The 11,839-nt window shown below is 38.3% G+C and overlaps 1 non-coding gene across 1 annotated transcript; it reads right to left on the minus strand.

Moving 5' to 3' along the window:
- Positions 1–7,819: 7,819 nt before the first annotated feature.
- Positions 7,820–7,926, minus strand: LOC122150510. Its single transcript, XR_006163704.1, has one exon. It is a non-coding gene; the product is annotated as a U6 spliceosomal RNA (small nuclear RNA).
- Positions 7,927–11,839: the final 3,913 nt, after the last annotated feature.

Here is an 11,839-nt window from a genome sequence, read left to right on the forward strand (position 1 = left end):
TTACTCTCTAAAACTCCGAAGCCAAAAGCTGCCTCTCCCAGCAGGTTCACCATGAACCCCATCCTCACCCCAGAGCAGCATTTACAGTATCCTCACTTGTACTACAAATCCAGTTTGGAAGCGCCAGTAGGGGTTAATACCAGCTCTGTCGGCACAATACTAGAGGCATCCACGCACGAGGTCTACAGTTGCTGCATAGGCACATTTGGCCCACGTTTCCAAAGAGGCAGTCGCTGTTACTGCAGAGAGCACACTGCCTGCCACTGCTGGACCATTAGTATGGAAATGAGGCATGTGTGTGACAGGTGGCCTTACAACCAACACAATTAACTTTCTCCATTAGCTGACGATCTGACAAAACAGATGCAGCATCAATAAGCTCGCCCCCCCCCCAACAAAAAAGGAGCGACACATTGCAAACCCCTTATTTATAAGGAGGTGCAGCATAATTTCTTCTGTATACACAAAGTGGATGGCACTGGGGTTTGCTTTTGTCTTATTTCTGCAATTGTTGTTTTTGTTTATTTGTTTTGTTTTTTAACATGGGTCTTGCATGAATATGGCACTGCCTCCATTGATTAATTAGGGCTCCTGGAAGTTTTCATTAAAGATGTCATCATGGAAGCAGGGAGAGTGAAGTGGGAAAAACCACACTCAAGTGTTATGCTTCTGAAAAGAAATGTATGGATGATTCCCTGGCTTAGCTGCAAAGGGAACAGGACAAGTTTCATAGTTTCACAATAGGTCTCCCCAACAGCCACAATACGAATACCCGAATCTAGAAACTCGAGTCTTGCTTTTAAGAACTTTGCATCCTAACAGGAAATGTTGAAAGTTAAATGAAATACAATAATCTGAGAAACCGAAACCACCTTCAGAATTCTCCTCTGAGTTTTTACTAAGGACAACAAAGACAAATCCAAGATTTAAAGACTTTGTGGATTCTGGAGTCCTGGTAATAACTAAGACAGTGGTCTATATTTTTCTAATTATGTTTATATCTCTTATCTTAGTAGTTAAACTTGTGTTTTTCCAATGTTTTAAAGGACCATCAGATACAGACAGAACTTTATTGCAGAAGCAATACACCTCTAAAATAACTTTGCTACTATTTCAAAAAATAGAAAGGCTAACTCATTTGTGGACAGTTATAAAGTATAAAGGAACAATTTGTTCAAAAAAGAAGAAGAACTATCCTAGATCAGGTTTAAATCTTCTGTCATAAAATTATTTTAGAATCTATAATGTTTACTATCTCTCTGCTGTTACTAATATCATATATGCTAGATTAATCATGTAGAAAGTGGTTTTTTGTTTTTTGTTTTTTTTTTTTTTTTACCCAACTAAATGAATGTTCACTAATATTTTCTGCTGTGTGGTCTGAGGCTTCTTTGTGGAAGTTTGAAATGAAAAACTTACCAAATCTCTCCTAGTGGAAGAGAGGCTCACACCTCCTGACTTGTTCAGATGATCAGGAAGGTCAAAAAGTAGAACTTTCTCTTCCACTAGGAACTGCCTGAGGCTACTGACATAGCAGAGAATGATGGTTAGAAGCCAAAGTGATGAGGATTTGAATCCAAGCTTTTGCTCCCTTAATCACGATAACCTCTACAAACCTTAACTTCATCATTTGTAATACCTTATAGGATGAACAAAAGACAGGCATATGAGCTGAACATTTACATTAGGTCAATACATTCCTTGGAAAAATCAATCATGGGAGAATAGAAGGGCTGTGTATGCACAAGGAGACAGCTCAGGGGGCAGGAGTGTATGGGAGGGAAGGACACAGGGAAGAGGTAACTATGGAGTGAAAGTGGAAAGAGAGTTTAGCATTGTGGGAAATTGCAGTCAATGTCATGAGACAAAGTGTATGTGAACTGCTGTATAGAAAAGAAATTTGCTCTATAAACTTTCACCCAAATCACAACAAATTTAAAAAAAAAAAGAAAACTCATACCTTATAGGATGATTGTGAGAATAAATTATATGACATGATGAAAGTGAAATGATTGCTGCATTTTATTTTCAATTACTAGATAATTTTCTAAGGTGGAAGAGGGTAGATGAGCAATATCTCAGGCTCTAGGTGTTACAAAGAAAAGAACCCACACTTTCAATCTGCTCTTCTAGGACCAGTTAGAATTTCCCTGACTTTCTCTGAAACCAATGTCACTTGTGCAGGAGTAAGATGCCTGCAAGAAAATATGTAGCTGAATGTGTAGCTGAGTTTTTCCTATGAAAGTCCAGTCAACCACTCTGAAAGCATTCAATTCATTATTTTCAACTCTTGCTGCATAGTACAGCGACCTGGTGAACTTTTTAACAATATGCTTATCTGGGGCCCCAGATACTGATTAAATATAATCTCAAAGAAGGGGTCCAGACTTCAACATTAAAAAAAAAAAAAAAATAATCCTTGCCCTAAATGGTCTGTAATTCCTTCCTCTCCTTCCTATTTCTTAGCCCAACAGCAACTATGTTCTACTTACTTTTCTTCCCAAACCACTTCTTCTTTATCATCCCTATACGCCCTGCCTAGTTTAGGTCTGTCTCCTTTCACACTTGAACTATCGCAATACTCTTCTCACTGAGTTCTTGACTCCGGGCATTCCTATCATTACCATATACATTATCCCAACATTAATATTCCTAGATGTCACCTTTAATCTTGTTGCAACCCTACTAACAAATAACAGTGGCTCTCTGTTGCCTAACAACTATGGCCCCCAACAAGGGATCCAAAACTATGATGTAAATACACATGACTATATTAGAAATTAAACACTCATTAGAGACCATGCTATGTGAGCTAAGAAACATAGAGTTCCTTTTCCAATCCCTCCTTGACTTTGGAAATCCAATCCATTCCCCACAATGCTTTTTCCTGATTTTCTTTGCTCTTGGCTGGAATAAGGTGATCAATCATCCCAATTTTCCCTGGACAAGGAAAAGTCTCAGGCAAACTGGAGTGAGTTGGTCACTCAAGGCTAGAATTATATCAACACAGTGCACTAACATATGAGTTGTGAGCTCTGTCCCAAAAACATGTAGGTGGCTGCTCATTGATCAATTGTCACTGTTAAAGCAAATTCCTATATAAGTAAGAGGTCAGCCTAGATGACTTCTACAATATTTGTCCACTCCAAGATGCCAGGTATTAATGAGGGCCACAATTGAATTGAGGGGTGATTCTGGAATCCTTATTTAAATTACAGCTACAGTTTTTTCAACATTGCTCTCCTGGACTTTCACATTTCCTTATCTATTATTTAGACATCATCTGAAATCTCCTTTGCTTTAGAATGTTTTCCCTGTGGTTTTTCTAGGTGGGATCTATCTAATAGAGATATTCCCCTGAACTACTCTGTTCTATGTAAGGTAATGGAACCAAGGAATGGCGTTGGTACCAAGGGAGATGGGAGCCCTAACTTAAGAGCACACAAGTTGCTAAGGTTCATAGTGAAGTAACAGGAATACACTGCTCAAGACAAACATTTGCAAGTCAATGACGAGGGTCACTCGAAGCAAAACTGAATCCTCCAAGTTATGGTGTCTCCCCTCACCCCATCCCTGGCCACAGTGTGTATTGTTATGGTGACAGGAAAGAATGAACTCAGACACAAACAAGAATTATGAGATGTTGCGTAGTGAAAGGGTGTTTTTCATTTCTCCATAAGTCTTGTTCAGAATGTCCATTTCTGAGATAGACTGGAGATATTCTTTACTTTACTTCCCATGATAATTAGCTAGAAAATCTATTTTAATTTTAATAGTTTAGTTTTGGAATAGGTAATACCTTAAAGTAGATCACAATTCAAAAATATTTTAGATTTTTTTATGTGCCTGATATTACATTCCATGTTTTATTCTATCATTGCTAATATATTTGCCTGTGTCTCCTACCTGAGGGACTCTCAACAAGTAGATGTTAATGAGAGGACTTTGTTAGAGCCTTGAGAACTGGAGCGATCCCTTAGAGTACAGCCGTTCATTTGTTAGCCCATGATTAGTTAAACTAATTGAAATCAAACGGTCAACTGTGAAACTGGTTCATTTCCACCCAACACAAGATGGAGGGACACATCTTAAGAGCAGCCCTAACAATTATTTTACTTTTTTAAAAAATATATAAAGTATATCTTGTAGAGACTATATGTATATATTATTGTCTTTCATGGAATCATTACATGCTTTCAGAAAATGTGTTAATAAGTTAATTATTCAGTTAAACTTTAGAGTGGGCTAGAAATGAGCACACAAATTAAATGGCAAGGTTAACGGTGTTCTGCAGAAATGGATTTGAAATCTAGACTCATGGTAAGAGTTCAGTTAAAAATAAATATAACTGTGGTTGGATAAAGAGGAAGTTATCAAGTTTTAACACACAATGCCAATATGCTAGGCACTATGCTAGACCTTAAGACTAAAAAGATAATTCAAGTCCCTAATGTTAGGAGCTCTGGTAGCATAGTGGCTAAAGCACTTGACTGCTAACCAGAAGGCTGGTGGTTCAAACCCACCAGCCACTCCTCAGAAGGAAGGTTGGGCAATCCTACTTCTGTAGTGATACTGCCTCGGAAACCCAAGGAGGGGTCTCTATGAGTCGGGACCGACTCGACAGCACATAACAACAACAACAACAATGTTAGGAAGACAGTCATAGATCCTAACTCCTAACTTCAAGGAACATTTGCTGAAGAATAATCATTTGCTTCATCAGACAACAGCTTATAGAGAAAGCAAAACTGAGCTAGGATAGTTTAACATTTAAAATCTACAAATTATTTGAGTTCCTTAATAGGGAATTGGCTTTCATGATCCTGAGAAATAGCAGATGTGGCCATTGCAGATAATCTCTTAAATGATAGTCTTTTGACTGTCACAGTTTAAAAGGAAAGAAAAAAAAGCTGTCTGATCCTATGATCATGAGAGGAACTTTGGTAGCATAGTGCCTAAGGCATTTGACCTGCTAACCAGAAGGCTGGGAGTTCAAATCCACTATTCACTCCTTGGAAGGAAGATTAGGCAGTCGGCTTCATAGAGATATCGCTTCAGAAACCTAAACTGGGGTCACTATGACTCAAAATCGACTCAACAGCAGTGAGGTTGGTTGGGGTTTTTTTTTGAAAAATATTATCATGAAGATGGCTCAGGACCAGGCAGCATTTAATTCTGTTATACATAATGTCACGTCTGTTATACACAAGTCAGAGCTTGACAGCAATTAACAACAATAGCAAGAACATGTCCAACCCTATCTTCCCAAGCATTTGGCAGTGCAACATGGTGGCCCTGAATGCATCAGCGTCTTATCTCACTTCCAAAGGACAAGTTGCCCAGGAGTTCCCATCCCCTTCTCTTTTGTCTCTGTCTTTCCATCACCATGAGCTTCTTTCTGCTTTCTACACAAGGAGGGGGTGGGGGAGCCAGGTTTAAACCTTAGAAAACAAACAGCTATTCAGGGAAAATATATCTCTTCAATGTGTTGCTATTGCACTTTGCCCAAGACTGCAGAACAGCTTGCATCTCAGCAACATTGTCTCCTTGGGCTTTAGAACAATTTTAATGAGCGGTTCCTCTCAGTGGGTTGGTTGGCATAACTCAACTCCACTAGTTTAACATGCATGACTCAATTACACAAGAGTTAGCTAACGAGCAATGAGGAAGAAGTTACAGGTTAAAACAAATGGTGCCTAAATGAATCAAGTGCTGCCTTTCAGATGCCCACTATTCAACAAAGACCTGGCAAGACATTTTCTTCACTGGATATGAATCATGCAGATAAAAAGGGGAAACCAGGGCCACCTACGTTCAGGGCTTGTACAGTATGACCTCGAGGCCCAACATCTACCAGGAGCTTCCTAGCAAAAGGCCGATCTCCCAAGAATAAAAGGGCTTACACATCAGCATTAAATAATTCTCTTAGAGATGCAAATTTCTAATTAGTTACTGTGGCAACTGTAGAGGCCTAGAAGTAAGCCCCTTACACAATGAACCTGAGAGTTTACTTTTTTGATTTACTACAGCCAGCAAGAAGCAGGGAGGAGGAAAATAAATATTGCTTTAATTGTGACAAGAGAATAAAATAAAACAAGTGAAGGGATTTCATCTTTTTGTTGCCATTCCTATAGGTCTAAGGGGAACAGTATACTTGATAGACAGAATCCAAATTCTCAAAGGCTTGGTAAAATCAGGATTGTTGTGAATGTAACCCAAACATAAACAAAATATGTCTTAATCTAGGTTGACATTTTTTACTTCTTTATGGTGAACATGGTCACAGACTGCTTCAAAACAGCATGTTCTGAAGGAACATTTTTGCTGTTTGTTTTATTTTGTATGGGTGGTTTTGTTCCTTTCAAAATTACTTGAGTTCCTCAAACCTTTTATTTAATATGGACAAAACAAAAGCTTTATGTTCTTGGAATATCTACTTACTGGAGAATAATTTATTTCCCAGCTTTGAATAATACATGAAAAAAAGAAAGGATAAAAGTACTCAAAGAAAGTCTTTGGCATCAAGGATAGAATTTTAATTTTGTGGAGACATGAACCAAAGAGAAAATTGACCCTGTATGTTTTGTTTTGTTTCATTTTGTTTTTTAGAAATAATTCTCTTAAGACTAATTATTTAAAGTCCAGGAGACAAATATATAAATGTTTCTTTTGTCTTTCTGAAGCAAAATTGAGGAAAAAAAATTATTGTCGACAAACTTGCATAACGTTTCCTGTGTAAAATATACTACTTTCATCCATCTTCTTTCCTAGATGTTGTATATCAAAGACTTGCTCGATAATTCGAATAAAACCTTGGAACTTGAGAACTATGCTTTACATTGTGAGTACCTGCATCCAGGAAATGAATAACTGATTGAAAACCTAAATGCATCGGGACAAAGCTAGGTTTGGATAATGTTGTGAACGGAGGGAAGATATTGTTGCATGATTTTTAAAAATCTCTTCACTACCACTCAACTTCCTCTCTACTCTCCACAGAAAGCTCTCCCTTTCACTTTCTCACATGTTCTTCCCAAGCTCTGAACATTTCTTCTTCCTCATGCAACTTCATTTTTTTAGTGTTTGAATCATTTAGTATCCTGTTCTGTGCTAGATTATGTAAGGTTACATATACTTTTGTGGAAGTGAGTCCTCAGGGTAAATATTTAGTTTTCAATGGGAGATTCTATACACACAATAGTTTAACCCCTCCCCCCCCAAAAAAAACTTTATTCCATATATATAAAAACACTAACAAGAACAGTTGTCATTGAGCCAATTCCAGTTCGTGATCAGATTAGAACTGTGCTCCATTGGGTTTTCAATGACTAATTTTTTAGAAGCAAATTACCAGCTTTTCTGAAGCATCTCTGAGTAATCATGCAAAACGTTTACATAAATAAATACAAATAAATTGTGGCATATTACATATGTAATATTACCTTCATACATAATTGTTTTACTTTGGGTTTTGCTATTATGAAGTGCTAAGAACTTTTCTACATGTTTTCAGCTGTACACAACACTGTGCCAGGAGAGAAAATGCTGAGTCAAAATGACGAAATAATGACAAATAGCTTTCCAAATCACCTCTCCAATTTATATTCTCACCAGCAATAAGTAAAAGGTCCTACTGATCTACTTCCTCTCCAACACTAAATATTGTCATATTTTTTTCATAATAAGACATTTTTTTTCAATTTTTATTGTGATTTGGGTGAAAGTTTACAGAGCAAATTCATTTTCCATGCAGCAGTTCATACACATTTTCTCTCATGACATTGTCTGCAATTCTGCACTGTGTAACAGCTCTCTTCCCAAAAACATGGAACACTTCACGAATCTGCATGTCATCCTTGTGCGGGGGCCATGCTAATCTTCCCTGCATCATTCCAATTTTAGCACATATGCTGCTGAAGCAAGCACTCGCAGTAAGAAACTTTAACATTAGTCATTTTAATGTGAGCTAACCATATTCCCGAGATTTTCTGCCTCCAAAATCTAAAGATGTACATCAAATATATACGTCTTTTTCTAAATAGTAGGAGATATGAAGTATAACAACTAATCCTTTACCCTAGAGAGATTGTCCCAGCATGCCCAAGACCACTAGTCCATTAAATATTATAACATATATTAGGTTCCTGAATCTTCATTGGATGTATCTCCTATCCTATAACACTGTACATGAATTTTAGGATAGCCATGGCATTCCTTCATGACAATAGGTCCTCAATATACCAGAGCAGTATGAAATTATAGGGACTGTAAAGTATTGGGGGCCCTGAAGATTATATTATGATAGTGAGAAAGAGAGTAAACATAGTCTTGGGGAAAGAGTGAATATGTACTGTTGTCATAGCCAAGAAAAGGCCAACTTCTTTACACCTTTCCTACTGACAGAATAAAAAACAATGCATTCAGCAGTCAATGAGTGCTGATGTGCTCCCATAAAGACAGTATATCTGGAATTACAGCTATAATTGGGACTACCACCCCTTTGCTCTGAGCCATCTGGTTTTTAAAGGAAACGGACAAATATCTGAATAGAGATATGATAAGGAACACTGCAGATCCTTTAATTCTCTGATGATAGAGCTAGTCTCTGCAATTCCTCTTGGGATCCAATATTGTTTCTGATTTACTATCTCGATTAGGGTTGTGGAGGTCAGAATGAGGGGCTTCTACTTGGCACTTCCTATCATAATGACCCTTATTTCTAGGCCAGAGAACTAATGTGAAAATTTTACTACTAGGAATATCTTTTCCAATTACAGACCCAGGAACTCAGAAGTAATTATGTGGTCAGTGTGTTCACTTCCTGTGGCTGTTATAACAAATTACAGACAAATGATGGTTTGGTAGCTCCAACGAGGGCAACAATTTTCTTTCAAAAGTATTTACAGGAATTTACACATGTAAAAATGTGTGCTATATTGCCATATATCTCATATTTTAGACAACAATCTTAAAACAGCTGCCAAATATCATCAGCCACACAAAAGTTTTATTTGCTTGCAACTTGTCTAAACTCATGTACCAATTGAGCACCCCCCTCTTCATAAACACTTTCAGTATTGTCTCTATTTCCTATACAAGTAAATAATTAAACCAAAAACCAAACACACTGTCCTCGAGTCAGATCCAACTCATAGAGACCCCTCCTTGGGTTTCCAAGGCAGTATCACTATGGAAGCAGATTGCCCAACCTTCCTTCTGAGAAGTGACTGGTGGGTTTGAACTGCCAGCCTCCTAGTTAGCAGTCAAATGCTGTAGGCACTGCACTACCAGAGCACCCCCTAAGTAAATAAATAGAAGGCTTTATTCTTGGAGTTCTGGTAAATATTATGTAGGCTTTTGGGAACTGATATTATAGAAACTATTGCTGATAGTTTATTTTTATCCTAGCAGAAGAGTTAAAGAATATTTCACCAAAAATTTACTAGAAATTCAGCAGTGCTGAAGTTTAACTTTTACTTTCTTCTACATTTCAGTTATATTTAACCAATATTAGAAAAATGCAAAATAAAGTATGGGTAATGTCATTTTTTTCTATAAACAAAAGCCATGCTATGTTACAATATCTTTCACCTACACATTATTGGGGTCCCACAACAGGTGTATCTTCTTTTCTTAAGTACACTGGAAGCAGAAACATTGGAATCATTTCTTTACTCAATAAATATTAAGTCCCCACCATGTCCAAAGCAATGTGCTGGGCGTCACAGGAGACACTGGGTGCATAAAGTAAGAGTTCTTGCCCTCAGTGTGCTCATAATGCAGCAGATTCATGTACAAACACACACAAGTAATATGTAAAAGTGAAAATGAAATAGACTTATTATTGACTAAATACTTAACCCAAAAAGAGCCTGTAACTTTGGTTTAGGAAGGCAGGGTGAATCAGATCTCAAAGGCCTTCTCCGAGATCTTAAACACATAAGTGACAGATAAAAGCCATAGAAAAATGCATGATAAATCAAACAACAGAAGATCCTGGTCTCCAGCAGGACAGTGGGATCGAAATTTGCAAAACTGCACTCTGTGAAACTTGTTACATCTTCATGTAGCGACAGATCTCACCCTTCACTGAAGAATTAGAGTGAAGAGCTCTGGAATTTTTAAAATTTAGAAAAAATCTTACTAATGATGTTTAGCTCAGAGAAAAGTAGGGAAGAAGTAGGACACCAAAAATGGACAGAGAGGATTTCCCAAAATTAGAGAATCCTCTACTTGAACACTTTGTCCCCTCAGAGAAAGAAGGAGAAAAGTCAAAATGAAAAATACTCTGCAATTTACCATTTTGGTGCTTTTGTGCTAGGAGAGCAGACTATTACTGTTATCTACTATTTTGGGCAATAAGTAAAAATTTAGTGAAAAAGAGCTACTTAAGACAAAATTTGAGGGAATTGATGTTAGGAAAAAATGTTCCTATTCTGTGGACTTTATAAATAACAAAAAAATAAAAAATAAAAACCCACTGCCCTTGAGTCAATTCCAACTCATAATGACTCTGTAAGGCCAGAGTAGAACTGCCCCACAGAGTTTATATGAAATCTTTATGGAAGCACACTGCCACATCTTTCTCCCAGGGAGTACTGGTGGGATAGAACCACCAGTCTTTGGGTTAGCAGTCAAGTGCTTTAATGGCTGTGTCACAAGAGCTCCTTGTAGACTTTGTAAAAGACAAGAAAACTTCACAAGTCCACAAAAAGGAGGAAACACCCTGGTCAGCCAACAGGGTAAGGTGAGAAAGAACTCAAGAAGAAAATCAGGACTGAGCTGTTGATATGAAGAATCAGCAAGTGAAGAAAAGAAAAGAAAATGGACAGTATCCCTGCATCTTCTAACAACAGAAGACAGAGGAAACCAATAGCTCAGTACCAGACAAGTCAGCTGGAAATAAGAGTTGTGAAGAAAATGAAAGCAGAGGAAAGGGTTGAGAAGATGGAAGGAGGAACCGCTTTATAGTGGATGGCCAGGGACAGCCCCTCTGAAAAAGTGACTTTGGATGAGACTGTGCCTTGCCAAAATCTGGGGGAAAGAGTGATCCTGAGCAAAGGAAATGAAGAGAGAGAATGCTTGACATATTTCTGTTTTCAAGAACTGTCAGAGCAGAGTTCTCAAGGGGACAGCTGTAGGGAATGAGACGGGAGAAGTTAGGCAGACAGGGGTCATGGTCTCCATGCCAGGAAGGGCCTGAGGTCCAACCAAGATCTTGATGTTGCTCTGAGTATGCAGGGAAGTCATTGGAAGTGTTGAGCAGAGGACTACCATGATCCGACTCTGGCTGCTCTGTGAAGAAGAGGTTGTAAGGAGCAGGGGTGGGAGCAAAAAGACAAGTTTACAAGGCCATTGTGAGCACCTGGGTCAGGGGTCAGTTCACTTTTTCTGCAAAGGTCCAGCTAGTAAATATTCTCAGCTTTGTGGGCCATAGGAGTCTGTGGAAACTATTCACCTCTGCAGTTACAGCATGAAAGCAGCAATGGACAGTATGTAAACAAATGGATATGGTCAGTTTGTCCATCCCATGGCCCTAGCCACAACTTGCAGATTCTCGATCTAGGCAAAAAGGAACCTGGCTGATGCAGTATTTAAGCTCTCAGCTGCTAACTGAAAGACAGGTGGCTCGAAGCCACCATCCACTTCACCAGAGAGAGTTGCGGCAGTCTGCTTCCATGAATATCACAGCCTTGGAAACTATGGAGCAGTTCTATCCTGTACTATAGCGTCACTATGAGTTGGAATTGATTGGACAGTAGTGGGTGGGATCAAGGCATGATGACTTCAAACAGGACAAATAGTTATAGAGGCGATGAGATAGGTTTGGATCCTGGGG

This window comes from Orycteropus afer, unplaced genomic scaffold, assembly GCF_000298275.1.
Source record: "Orycteropus afer afer isolate SDZICR_OR568_19922 unplaced genomic scaffold, OryAfe1.0 scaffold00155, whole genome shotgun sequence".
In the NCBI taxonomy this organism is placed as follows: Eukaryota; Metazoa; Chordata; class Mammalia; order Tubulidentata; family Orycteropodidae; genus Orycteropus; species Orycteropus afer.